The 12,416-nt window shown below is 39.9% G+C and overlaps 2 pseudogenes; both read right to left on the bottom strand.

Annotated features, from left to right (window-relative positions):
- Window positions 1-265: 265 nt before the first annotated feature.
- On the bottom strand, window positions 266-968 carry LOC147440806 (uncharacterized; annotated as a pseudogene).
- Window positions 969-993: 25 nt separating this feature from the next.
- LOC147440805 (uncharacterized) lies at window positions 994-2,087 on the bottom strand (annotated as a pseudogene).
- Between the last annotated feature and the right edge of the window lie 10,329 nt (window positions 2,088-12,416).

Genomic DNA, 12,416 nt, shown 5'->3' with positions numbered 1-12,416 from the left:
ATCTTCAATAAATATACAAATAAAAACGTGTTGTTGACTGGAGAGAAATTAGCCTTGCTGCAACCAGCGAGTGCATGCTGTATCAACAACAAAAAAATTGCATGGGCATTTGAATTTTTCAATGCAACTTTTAGCGCATTGTCCAGAAAGATAATAGATCATATTAGCAAAGTCCCTTCAAAATTACATGGACTCCATTTAAGTAATCGAATCTATTTGAGTGCCAAATTCCATCAAAATACTGAAAGACGTATCTCCTCACAAACTATAAATCGGACGATATCCTCCTTGGTTTTGCAAGATTCCAAATGTCATAAAACTTGTTCCATTCTACATTCTCAATGTTACGTCCAAGCAATGAAACATGCATTAATGCTTCAAGCGTTTCCACATTTAAGCACTCCCAAGCATGCGTGTTGATGAGATTTTTCTTTGATATACCTCTTTCACATGACACAGGAAGAACCATCATAACTTGCCACAACTTTGTTAGGTTCACATACGACTAATTCCAATACTTATTAGAACAAAAAACACGCCATGAATCTGCCATATTCATCCCCTTGCAGCCATAATACAAAGTATCTGTGAACGATAGCAACTTCGCCTTGGAATTGTCAATGTCAACCAAACTTCCAAACTTCTCAAGCAATTTCTCAAGCCATTCTAAGAACTTTTTCCCCCTTGCTTTTATCTCCTCCACAATCTTTGTTCTACGAGGATAGTAATGCGTGCTAAAAAGTCTAGCTGTATTGAAGAAATAAACATCTAGAAATCGATCATATACAAACTCTTATCACTTTCAAGACAAACCTCTTTGTAAAAGTTCTGCTGCTTTGAACGTCACCTCCTTTCCTATCCAATGGCAGCCCATTTGCATCATTGCCTGGAAATTTAGCATACAATAGCTGATGGGAAATCTCCTTGCCATCATCACCAACATACACAAAAACAAGATCCTTTGGCATCCATAAAATTCTTCAAGACATGAGTACCTTTTCCAAATTCTTTCTCAAGAAATTTTCGTTTCAAAGAAGCAACAACTACCTCTATTTTAGCACTTGTAGAAGGAACATCCACATTTTCCTTCTGGAAATAAGCTTCAATGTATTAAGTTCCCTCAACACATCTTCCAGCATGTACATACAAAAGAGGACTTTATAAACCCAAAATTTCTCATACCAGCTCTTTGCATTGTCTTTCCAAAAGCTAGAATTGCAGGCATGAGTTGTATCAACCTCTCCATCACATTACCTCGTGCTAGACATTGAACTTCATGAATACTTAAAACTTCCAAGACTTGCAAGAGTATCTCTTTCAACAAACTTTGGAAACCTCTGTGACACTAGATGGTGAAATCCATGAATAAACTTTGGTAGCAATTTTATCAATATAGGGTAAACAAGGAAAGCATTTAACTGCATCATGTACAACAAGAGCCTCTTTGTGTGTGATACAATGAACACTCATGAGATGTGGCATCTCTCTCTTCATTTTTGCTGTCTCCATCTATTGCTATCACAACCAATTTCCGCTTGTTAAGTCCAGCCTCTTTAATCATTTTCATGATTACATCAAACTTTGTCTGAGCACACCCATCAAGTATTGTGAGCAGCTTTGCAAATTCAATTTCAGTTGAGAAGTAGCTTGTACCTTTTGGTGCCAGATTAGAGAAATATATGATTAGATGCTTCTGTAAAGACCTATATGTAGTCTCATTTACCATCAATTCATAATAGGGACTCCGCAACGAATGTTGCTTTTGCAAATCATCCAAATACTGTGATATGCAAGAGATGAACTCCTTGCCAGCCATCATATTAGTGTATGAAGCGTAGTCATGTTGTATGGGAATTTATTCTACATTCAAAGAATAGGCTTAACCACACAAACCCTCATGCTTACGAATAGCCAAGTCCTCTTTTGCATTGAAGTATGCAAGCTTCATTACGGTAATGACCTGTGCCTATTTCTGCTAATGATTTCCTTTGCATGAGCCTTCATCCGTTTTCCACCATCGCTATAGTGCTTTGTTGCAGCCCAAACATGCTCCTTGGATTTTGATGTTTTTTGATGACACTCTTCATGATTGTTTTACAACCATTTCCTTTGCCCCAAGGTCCCTTCACTCTACACTTTGTACACCAAGCACATTTCATAAACTCCTTCTCACTATGAATGACCTGGAAAACAAAGGGATGGGTATTTACCCATTCTTGACAAAACTTCCTTCTGGTTACCTTTTTAGCCTTCGTTGGTGCAATCAATCTTGTAATTGTAGAAATGCCATTTTGTGATCAATCAGGTGATTGCCTTACACCTTCAATATCTTCTATAGCTTGGGCATTCAAACTCTCCATGCCAACCTCGAGGGTATCCTCTATCTCCAGAGTGTCTTTCATCTTACTATCTGAGACAAAGATATCTTTCAAGAATTCATTCATAGATTGCTTTACAGCCCTGTTATTGTTATGGAATTGATATTATCTTATTTGTTGTAGTTGAGAATTGGAAAATTCTTGACCGATCTAGGCCTATGCGAATGGATATATATTTTATGTACAAATGCTCTTTTTCAAGCTTTGGCCATTTATCATCGGCCGGCCAGTTTGTACTCACATTGACCATTCAAGAAATCTATAAATCAAATACGTGCAAGAGGGAAATGGTCACTCTTGCACGGGGGGACATTGTACCCAGTGCTTGTGTACTTCTTCTCTCGTCTCATCTCTCGTCGTGTCGGCGTAGCACTCCGCCCTAAGAGGTGCGTGGGAGAGATGAGAGATAGACAAGGCATGGTGGCACTGAGAGAGAGGAGTGTGCATGGGAGTTTGTTACAGTACGAGACAGGAGAGAGAGAGAGAGAGAGAGAGAGAGAGAGAGAGAGAGAGAGAGAGAGAGAGAGAGAGAGAGAGAGAGAGAGAGAGAGAGAGAGAGAGAGAGAGAGATTACATGCGGTATGTGGGTATGTATAACTGCATGTGAGGTAGAGGAAGAGAAAGTGAGAGAGTGGCGCATTGGAGTGTTAGCACGCCACAGGTAAAGGGAGGGCACTGCTCGTGGATGAAGGTTGGCAGCTGGGGGTGGTTGTGAGTCTCTCACTATGGGCGGTAAAAGAGGGCTCCCCATGCATGGCAAGGGAAGGAAATCCATAGGATCTCTTGGCGTTGCCATGCAAGAGGGAGAGAGTGAGTTGGACTACAGAGGGGGGTGATTTGACGGCCTCTACTATGGCTGATGATGATTACTACACGTGCCAATCAGTTGGGGCCTCCATGCAAGAGGGAGAGGTATCTAGAGAATCGGGTTAGGCCGCATGGAAACTGTGTCTAGGTAGTGTGAAGTGGGCAAGGTGCACGCTGGACCATGGTAGGCAATTTGCATGGTTGCAGCCGTCAGAACAGGGCCACTTGAAGAGAGTGTGGTCGATAGTTGACCAGACAGAGAGAAAAATAAAAATTAAAAAAAGAAAATTCAGTGATGGGCCTTCGCCAGCATGATGGAATTGCATCAATAGAGAGAGAAAGAGAGTGTGACAGTTGGAGAGGGATAAAGGGGCTCTGATTTGCTTTTGATTGGTGGGCATCGCCCCTGTCCTGCTTCTCCTGCGTCAAGTCACTCATATCTGTTGCTTATGTATCAATAATGGCCACCATCCTCTATACATATAAATCTTTCTAGGGTGGTTTCTGCTGGGTTAAACTCGTCGAGGACACCATAGCTTCAATCTACACGGAGTTAATACTCCTCATCCCACCTGTTTGAGCTTTTTAAGAATCACTCATCTTTCTTAATCGCTCCTTTTTTTGTAATTTATCTAATGTTTCTTCCACGCACACATCTAGATATATATCAAATTCAAGCAATTAATTTCCATAGTCGGATTGATCCCTCTACTATAGTAAAAGAGTTAACGTCAATACGATAAAAAATCAATGACTATGTTAACAATATTTACGCTTTCCTAAGTATGTAAGATATCAATTTTTTTTTTCGCCCGATTTATAATTGCTTGTTAATGTGAAAAATTATACAAGAATATTTACTACTGAATGTATAATCCCAAAATTCCTAAAGATATACATCATTAACAAGAGATATTTAATCAAAGACAATTTATATAAAACAAAATAGAAGATAAATGGATTTGGATTTGAAATGGGTACATGTTGGCAGATGTTTGGATTTGGATTTGGAATGGATATATATTGATTTTCTATCACGATAGTGTTGAACTTGAGATTGATAAACATTGATTATTGAATGTAGGGTATGCCATATACTGCTTATTCTCTTGGTATGGGACACTAGAATATGTAGTATGTGGATGACGACAGGCATGAGAAATGTTGTTTAGTCTCATTAATTTTTTTCTCTGTTTTACTATGCACTATTTTCTTGACACAGATTTCTAATCACCATTTTTGACAAGTATGTTTTGCAGCTTTTTATCTTTGCAACTAAGGATAGTTGCTTTCCAACAACGAAGAGGTATGTTATGGAATTGATATTTTCTTATTTGTTGCAAACTGAAATGTAGAAAAGGCTTGATCAATCTAGGCCTATGCGAATGGATATATATTTTATGTACGGGTGCTATTTTATGAGCTTTGGCCATTTAAGATCGACCGACCAGTTTGTACTCATGTTGACCATTCAAGAAATCTATAAATCAAATACGTGCAAGAGGGCAATGATCACTCTTGCATGGGGGAGATTGCACCCAGTGTCTGTGTCTTTTCTCCTCTCCTTTCTTCTCTCTCGCTGTGCCGGTGTAGCACTCCAGTCTAGGAGATGCATCTACACGTGCTCTTTCACTCTCTCCTGCTCTCTGTCTCTCTCTATTCGTGTTGAGATCGACTATGGATTTGTGCAAGTCGTCAAGTATATATATTTGTTTGTTTATGGCTTCTTGTGTGCTATTTTGAGTATTTTGCATGGCTCTCTGCGCTCCTGTTTGTAGCAGTTATCTAATGCGTGAGCTTTATCATATCTAATAATGAGGTCTTTTGTCCCCTTTCAAAGAATTGAAGCAAATTACCTTGACTCATCTTTGATGGAACCTGTATGCTTTGCAAGCCAAAATTTTCAAGCACATAAGTTTACATATGTCAAATCCTTATGAGATACTCTCAAGCCTCTCCTCTACTTTGATACTCATATACAATGCATGCAAAGACCCAACTCATGCTCTCTCTCTCTCTCTCTCTCTCTCTCTCTCTCTCTCTCTCTCTCTCTCTCTATAAACCTTGCAATCTATAGCTATGCCCAACCTTACAATTAAGAGAAACACAAAGAAGTTAGAACTTGACAAAACTTTTTTCTCATCCAAGATGGTCAATAAACTATCCATTCCACTGTTGGATGCATCCAACATCAGCAACCATTTTCACGTTTTCATGGACATTATTTTTCCATTTGCTTTGTATACATTCATGGGCTCACATTGAGTTCCAAGTTGTATCTGTTTATTCACTTCATGTACTTTGGGCGGCCAGCCATAACTTTTAAAACTCTAGGTATATAAGTGAATGTAGCTCATGTGAAAAGAGAGAAACCTAGAGTAGAGAAGAAGAAGAAGGAGGCTATGGAGGTGGAAGCATGGATCCGCATGTACTCTCTTCACGGAACGCCTATATACATGCAATCAAGATGAGTCCTTTTGCCTTTCTCTTGCTTTTCATTAAGTTGTGTATTAGTGTCTTGATGGTGTAGATTAAGAATTAATCACTCTCTAACTCTTGACTACCAATCGTATGTTTGATTCTAGTAGTGTGTATGCATGATGAGACTAGTGTGTAGATTAAGGATTTGTGCATGCATTGCTCTAATCATAACTCCATGAGCTTGGGTAAGATTATGATTAGGATGTGATCACGAGGATTAGTAGAGAATGCAACGATTAGCAACCTTGATTAGCATAAGGGTTAGCATGTGTGCATACAATAATTCCCTTCATTAGTTCTCTCTTCGTTCTATTGTAGATAATCTCATGTGATTTCCTCACTTAATTCTATCTCATTTCTCTCACACAATCACCCATGTGTGATGTTTCCATGCCCTAGCCGGGTCGCTACCATACTTGGATTGATAATTTTGTTGATTATTTGGAGCTATGCTATGAGGGAGTTAACATTTGGTGCTGTTGTTGGGAACGGTAGCCTAAGCTAGAGGCAAATTTTCGAGTATAATCGAGTGTTTAGGAGTAGATTTAGGTAGAAAACTCCCAATTTCTCACTAATTGATCACTAATTTTTAACTAATCCGCTACCAAATCAAGTGCTTTACGTGTGTGTATGCCTAATTAGAGGTTTAGTCATCACTCTTTTGATATGAAATTGTAAAAAAGTTGACTAAAATTGAGTGATTTTTAGTGTATAATTAGGGATTTTTTCCTAATTAGGCTCTCTAATTACTCTCTAATCACATGTGCATTTTGTGCTACACATAGCTTAATCGTTGATTAGAGTTGTGATTATTATCTTTATGTGTTTAATCTCATGGAAAATGATGCTACACTTGAGATTTTGTGCTCAATTGATTGTAGGTGAAATGCCTTTAAGCGGTTGCTAGTACACACACGTGTGTAGGCGTCAAGTGGAGTTGAAAATCGATGCGTTGCTCATGAAATTTTAAGTATACTAATCCATTAAATTGCTGATTTGATTACACAAAAGATTAGTGCAAATTTAAGTGCAATTAGTATGTCCATGTATAGACAAACTGCGCACTTTCGAGTGCTAATTATGGCTTAATTGGTGCCAATTAGAATTGTGAAAGGCAATGACTTTTTTGATAATGTTATGACAATAATGGTTCAGATTTTTTGATTTCTAAAATTGCACCGTTATGCCATCGAAATTGCAGTAGAAATTGTGTGTGTGCACTAATTACCGGATTTATGCTTAATTTTGTTAGTTTTTGCACACATAATTGAACTAGTAGTTGGTTGCAAATTGATATTTAATTGATTGTATTGAAAAGTCCAAAGCAGAATAATCAAGTGTATGTGCAAAATGTTTCCTAATTGCGTCATTAAATTTGCTAATTTGTGGGTCAAAATTGGGCAAAAAACGATCAATTTTACATTGATTTGATTATCACATGCATTGGAAATTGATTGGGATTGTAATCTTGATGTTCCAAGTGCTTGAAATCAAGTAGAACGAGCTACATATTTTTAAAAAATAATTCAATTAATTTTTGAGAATTATTTTGTTAATTTTTGGCATTTTTAGTATTTTTGTGCTAATTTAGTGCTTAAAATTGATCCTTTTTAATCAAAAAAATATGAAATTGTAAAAATATGATTTGAACAATCGATCCAAAACAAATTTTTTGAAACGATAAACTCTCGCTAAGTTTTTGGTTGTTTTTAGCATTTTTTGGATAATTTTATCTTCTCGGGCAATTTTTTTAACTTTGTTGCATCTGTGTATATTTTCACCCATTCCGCTTCGTGACCACCAGGCTTCGTTCAAACTTGCCTGCATCCACATTTGCACTTACCTTGTCCCGCACTCGTTGTCCCCGTGCACACACTCTCTAACTAGTTTCCATTGAGGAATCCCAATCCTCGAGCGAGTACTTCCGAGCGGACAAGAAACCGAGCGAGAATAAGCAATGAAAAAGATTAGATCAAGATCTCAATAGTTACTCTATAGAGTATAGTGTAGCAAAGTAACCATGTTGCATCTCAAATAGTCTCAAACAAAAGAGCTATACTGTTCTTGTAATGTGTTCAGACACATTAAAATAGTCTCAAACAAAAGAGCTATACTCTTCCTATAATGTGTTCACATACACGTCTCAAATAGTCTCAAACAAAGAGATATACTCTTCCTGTAATGTGTTCACACACATTAAAATAGTCTCAAACAAAAGAGCTATACTCTTCCTGTAATGTGTTCACACACATTAAAATAGTCTCAAACAAAAGAGCCATACTGTTCCTTTAATGTGTTCACATACACATTGATACACAGTCATATCCTTGCTCCTGAACCATCTTGCTGAGCATATTTTAAAACTCTATTTGTGAAAACTTATTCTCCATGGTAAATTCACATGTTGCAATTGTCATAAGTTCGTGCACAAATAGATCAAAAGTTGGTAACTGAAATGCCACATATCCATCATAATGCATAGGTAGCTCTTGAACTTGAATGATGTCCTTTGCTTGCTTGAGTGCCATGTGTAGGCTGCTTTGTGAAGGCATTGCATGTAGTATACCAACTACTCTAGAGGGACCATCGGACTATTACTAGTGTGTCCTTCATTCCAACGCCTTGTGTGCTTTCAATAGCAATGCGAACCTTCTATAAGATTGAGAAGGAAGATTTGTTCACCACTAGCAAGTTCAGTAGCCTTTATCTTCACCTGCTCTCCCATTAGAGTTAATGGATGCAAATTGAATGCATTAGTTGTTTCATAATGTTGTATCACAAAAGAGATAGAAAGTGCATAGATGCTATCGTAAAAAATAAGAACAATCTTGTGGCCACATTGTCGTCCATAAATGGTTATGTGCCGAGCCATGGTTGACTGCAGGATGAGGAATTTCAAACTCCAAGCAAACCTTTCCGAGCAATCATAAAAAGGAGAAAAACCCCACAAGATACATAGAACTTAAATCATGATAGAAACATTTAGCATCAAATTACATATTACAATCTATCTATCATTGTCTCTAAACGTCTAGAGCATTCCTTATGGAGACTTTAATCATCCACCCTTATATTAACTCCTTGATTATCCAAGGTTATGCTGCCTCCTCTCAATCACGGCTTGTGTTCATCAATATTCAAGCCATGGTAGATGCTTGGACAAGTAAAAGTGTGTGTGTGTGTGTGTGTGTACGTGCGTGGACGCATGCAATGTTGTGGAGGGGGAGGAGGGTTTCTCAATACATAATATTATGGCAAGTGCTTGTAGGGAAGTTATAGAAGAAGTAGATTTGGTAGATTGTATTGGTAGTTTGGAGCCAATATGGACAATGTGTATTTGCAATCTTTGGTGCTAGATTGTACCTTATTGAAATTGGGGAGAATTTTTTTTGGGTGAGTGACTCCATTTTGTCTAGCTCGCAAAAAAGATCTTTCAGCGTATAATCATGACACTTGAGATACGAAGAGGAAAAGGAAAATATCCTTCACATCACATACTTGAAAAGAATAGTTTTCATGGACTACGGACTCTTTTAGAGTTTTCATGGTGAGTTGCAAAAGAGGAGGCCCCACACGAGGACTTTGTGGCCAAGGGCGGGAGAGGTGATGAAGATCATAAGGTAATGTCGACATTAACGATCATTACCACTTGCATGCAATAGCTTGGCAATCACCTCTTATGCAGTGCCTTCGCAATCACCTTGGCCCCATCTTTCGACGAGAACAAAGATGAAGAGTTTGGGTGTGTGTGTGTGTGTGTTACCACTTGCATGCAATAGCTTGGCAATCACCTCTTATGCAGTGCCTTCACAATCACCTTGGCCCCATCTTTCGATGAGAACAAAGATGAAGAGTTTGTGTGTGTGTGTGTGTGTGTGTGTGAGAGAGAGAGAGAGAGAGAGAGAGAGAGAGAGAGAGAGAGAGAGTAAGGTTCGTCTTCCACAATTGCGGGATCACTACCGAGGATTTTTTTCTCAAAAACCAGCCTTTCTGGTCATGCGTCAAAAATGACTTTGATGCGCTGATGCCCTTGTTCAACAATCCCTACCTCCACCTTCTTCTAGAGTTCCACAAAAGTGGACCTGACTCCACCACTGGGCAGCGAGCTCTGCATGGAAGGGGGGTGCATACTCTCGACCAATCTAGCCAATTACTCTCTCTCTCTCTCTCTCTCTCTCTCTCTCTCTCTCTCTCTCTCTCTCTCTCTCTCTCTCTCTCTCCGCTTAGACTCACTGCCACCTCTAGTATAAGTCACTCACAGTGCTCGAAAAAAATCTAGGTTTACTATAGCAAAAATCTAGGTTCAGTGTAACCCCACCTACAAATTTTAATATTAACCTCTAAATTTTATAGTTGAAGGTATGAAAACCTCCAAAATTTGAAAAACAATTAGTGTAAATTGGTATTAAAACCTTCAGATTTAGTGATTTTACCTCAATTGTTTCTAACATGTAAAAGTTTTTTTCGAGTACTGGTCACTCACTCTCAGCTGAGTTTAGTGAATTTTCAGTGTCGTGTCTTGTTCACCCCCGCAGGGCTTCTTTCTGTCACTCACTCGTAGAGTCTCAGAAGCAAGTCGGACTCTATCTCTCTCTCTTTCTTTCTTTCTCTCTCTCTCTCTCTCTCTCTCTCTCTCTCTCTCTCTCTCTATTTTTTGGAAAAAAATTTAGAAAGACATTTCCAAAACATAAGATATAAGCCCATCCAAAAGACTCAAAAGCCTACTCAACGTCCATCCAATTAATGGCTTCAACCACAATGGCAATGCTCGTAGCATGCATCTTCTAAGAGTTCTATGATAGAAGTCAAAATTCATGAGCCTTCTTCCTCTCCTGACTTATGCACTAATTAGACACCTCCTCACTTCCTAACAACAGGAACATTGGTATGCTGATTCTGGTTCTGCATATCCTGCTTGCATCTAAACCTCTATGGTGGCTCTGGAACTCTGGGATCTCATACGGACAACGTGAGAGTGAATGGTGCTTGGGAAGTTGTGTACATATCAGAAACGCAAGCATCCTGCACATCTCTCACAGTAGCTTGTTCAACAATGTTCCTTACAAGAAACTGCTTGACAGTGGGCACACATCGCCCACAGTTGGAGCACCTAATGGGGTTGGTGTGGCCTCTTCCATGCTTGTTACGTCCACAGTTGTGGCACATACCGTATGCCGCAACTGCTTCTGCTTACCATCTGCTGCTGATCGCTCAAGAAGAAGTCCATTTTCTTACATGGAGCAGTCGTATAAACAAGCTCCTCCCCGGTATCCATGGCATCATATCCTCATGAAGAGATAACGCTTGTCGCAACGGAAACTTTGTACTTGCTTTCTTTTATTATTAGATACTCAATACCCCCTTGAGAAGGCCCATGCATACTAACACAACATATTTCCATTCGAAAGTAAAACTGATCACCAACTTCTACACATGGAATAGAGGCAACAAATTTCTTGCTGCGATTTACCATAAGGCCGTTAATCTGAATGATGCTACTAGCCTGCAAGTCTGGTCTACCACCTTTGCTGGCATTGTACAATATGAGTGTCTTGATTACCTCTTCATGAGGAGAGACAAAAATTGGTGCTCCTATAGCGATTTTGATTCTCTGTTCCTTCTTTTCTGGTTAGATTGCTCAAATGTGGGGGCTTTTGTGCCTATGGGTAAGCTTGAAGTCTCTTACAGTGGGATGACGTCTTGGTCTTGGTTAGCTAACATGACGGTAACAATGGGTGATGCGGTTGCAGCCTCTGGTGTATGGCTTTGCCGGTCCGGAATCGTGATAGATCTGTAGTAGGACCGCCTTGCCTGTGAACAAGGCACACGGTCCCACAAAAGGGCACCATAGCTATTGCCCACTCATCACGATGTCACAGTAGCCATCCGTGCTTGCAGCAGCTGGCTTGTCGGCTGCACTGGCAACTGCTACTATGGCTAGCAGCAACAGGAGAGAGAGTCGAGACCCACTGCTTGCTCCCCATCATCCCCACAGCCTCTCTCTCTCTCTCTCTCTCTCTCTCTCTCTCTCTCTCTTTTTGATCTTGAATGCATGTTAATTTTCAAATACTTAGTGAAGTTATCACATGAAAGAGACTCTATGAAGCTTTACAAGCATGTAAGAACAAGAAGAGACAACCTCCATAAGACACTTAGGCGTGCGGGCCACTGTGAGGGTTGCTGCAGGGACACAAGATCCTTCTACCTTTGGCACGACGTCTCCTCAACAAATTCCGGCCGCCAGGTGAAGATAACCGCACCCGAAACCCCTGAGCTCGAGATACACTCTTGCGAGATTTGGATCTTTTTGTGCATCCCAAAGCTGGCTTGCCCGCCCTAACTTTGACAACACTATTCCTCTGTGGAACCTCCCATTTGAAGCCTATCCTGGGAGCAATACAGACTCCTGAGAAGCACGAAGAAGAAGAGGACGTGAGAGCCCGAGCTGAAGTTATGGCAGAAGAAGCCGGGTGCAAATGCAAGCTGGACCTATCAGAGAGGACCGGACGCGATGCAGGATGCCTCAGGGATGGATACCCTCGTGTTGGAGCTGCTGTGCCCACTAAACTCATTACCTCTCTCTCTCTCTCTCTCTCTCTCTCTAAAAACTCAACTCTCTCAAAGAGGCGCGGTCTCTCTCTCTCTCTCTCTCTCTCTCTCTAAAAACTCAACTCTCTCAAAGAGCGCGCGCCGGCGCGTGCTCTTTGAGATAGTTGAGTTTTTTGAGAGAGAGAGAGAGAGAGAGAGAGA

Source organism: Adiantum capillus-veneris, chromosome 15, assembly GCF_014529385.1.
Source record: "Adiantum capillus-veneris isolate H3 chromosome 15, ASM1452938v2, whole genome shotgun sequence".
Lineage (NCBI taxonomy): Eukaryota > Viridiplantae > Streptophyta > Polypodiopsida > Polypodiales > Pteridaceae > Adiantum > Adiantum capillus-veneris.
The sequence above is the reverse complement of the archived record's forward strand: the minus strand, read 5'-3'. Positions and strand labels throughout refer to the sequence as shown.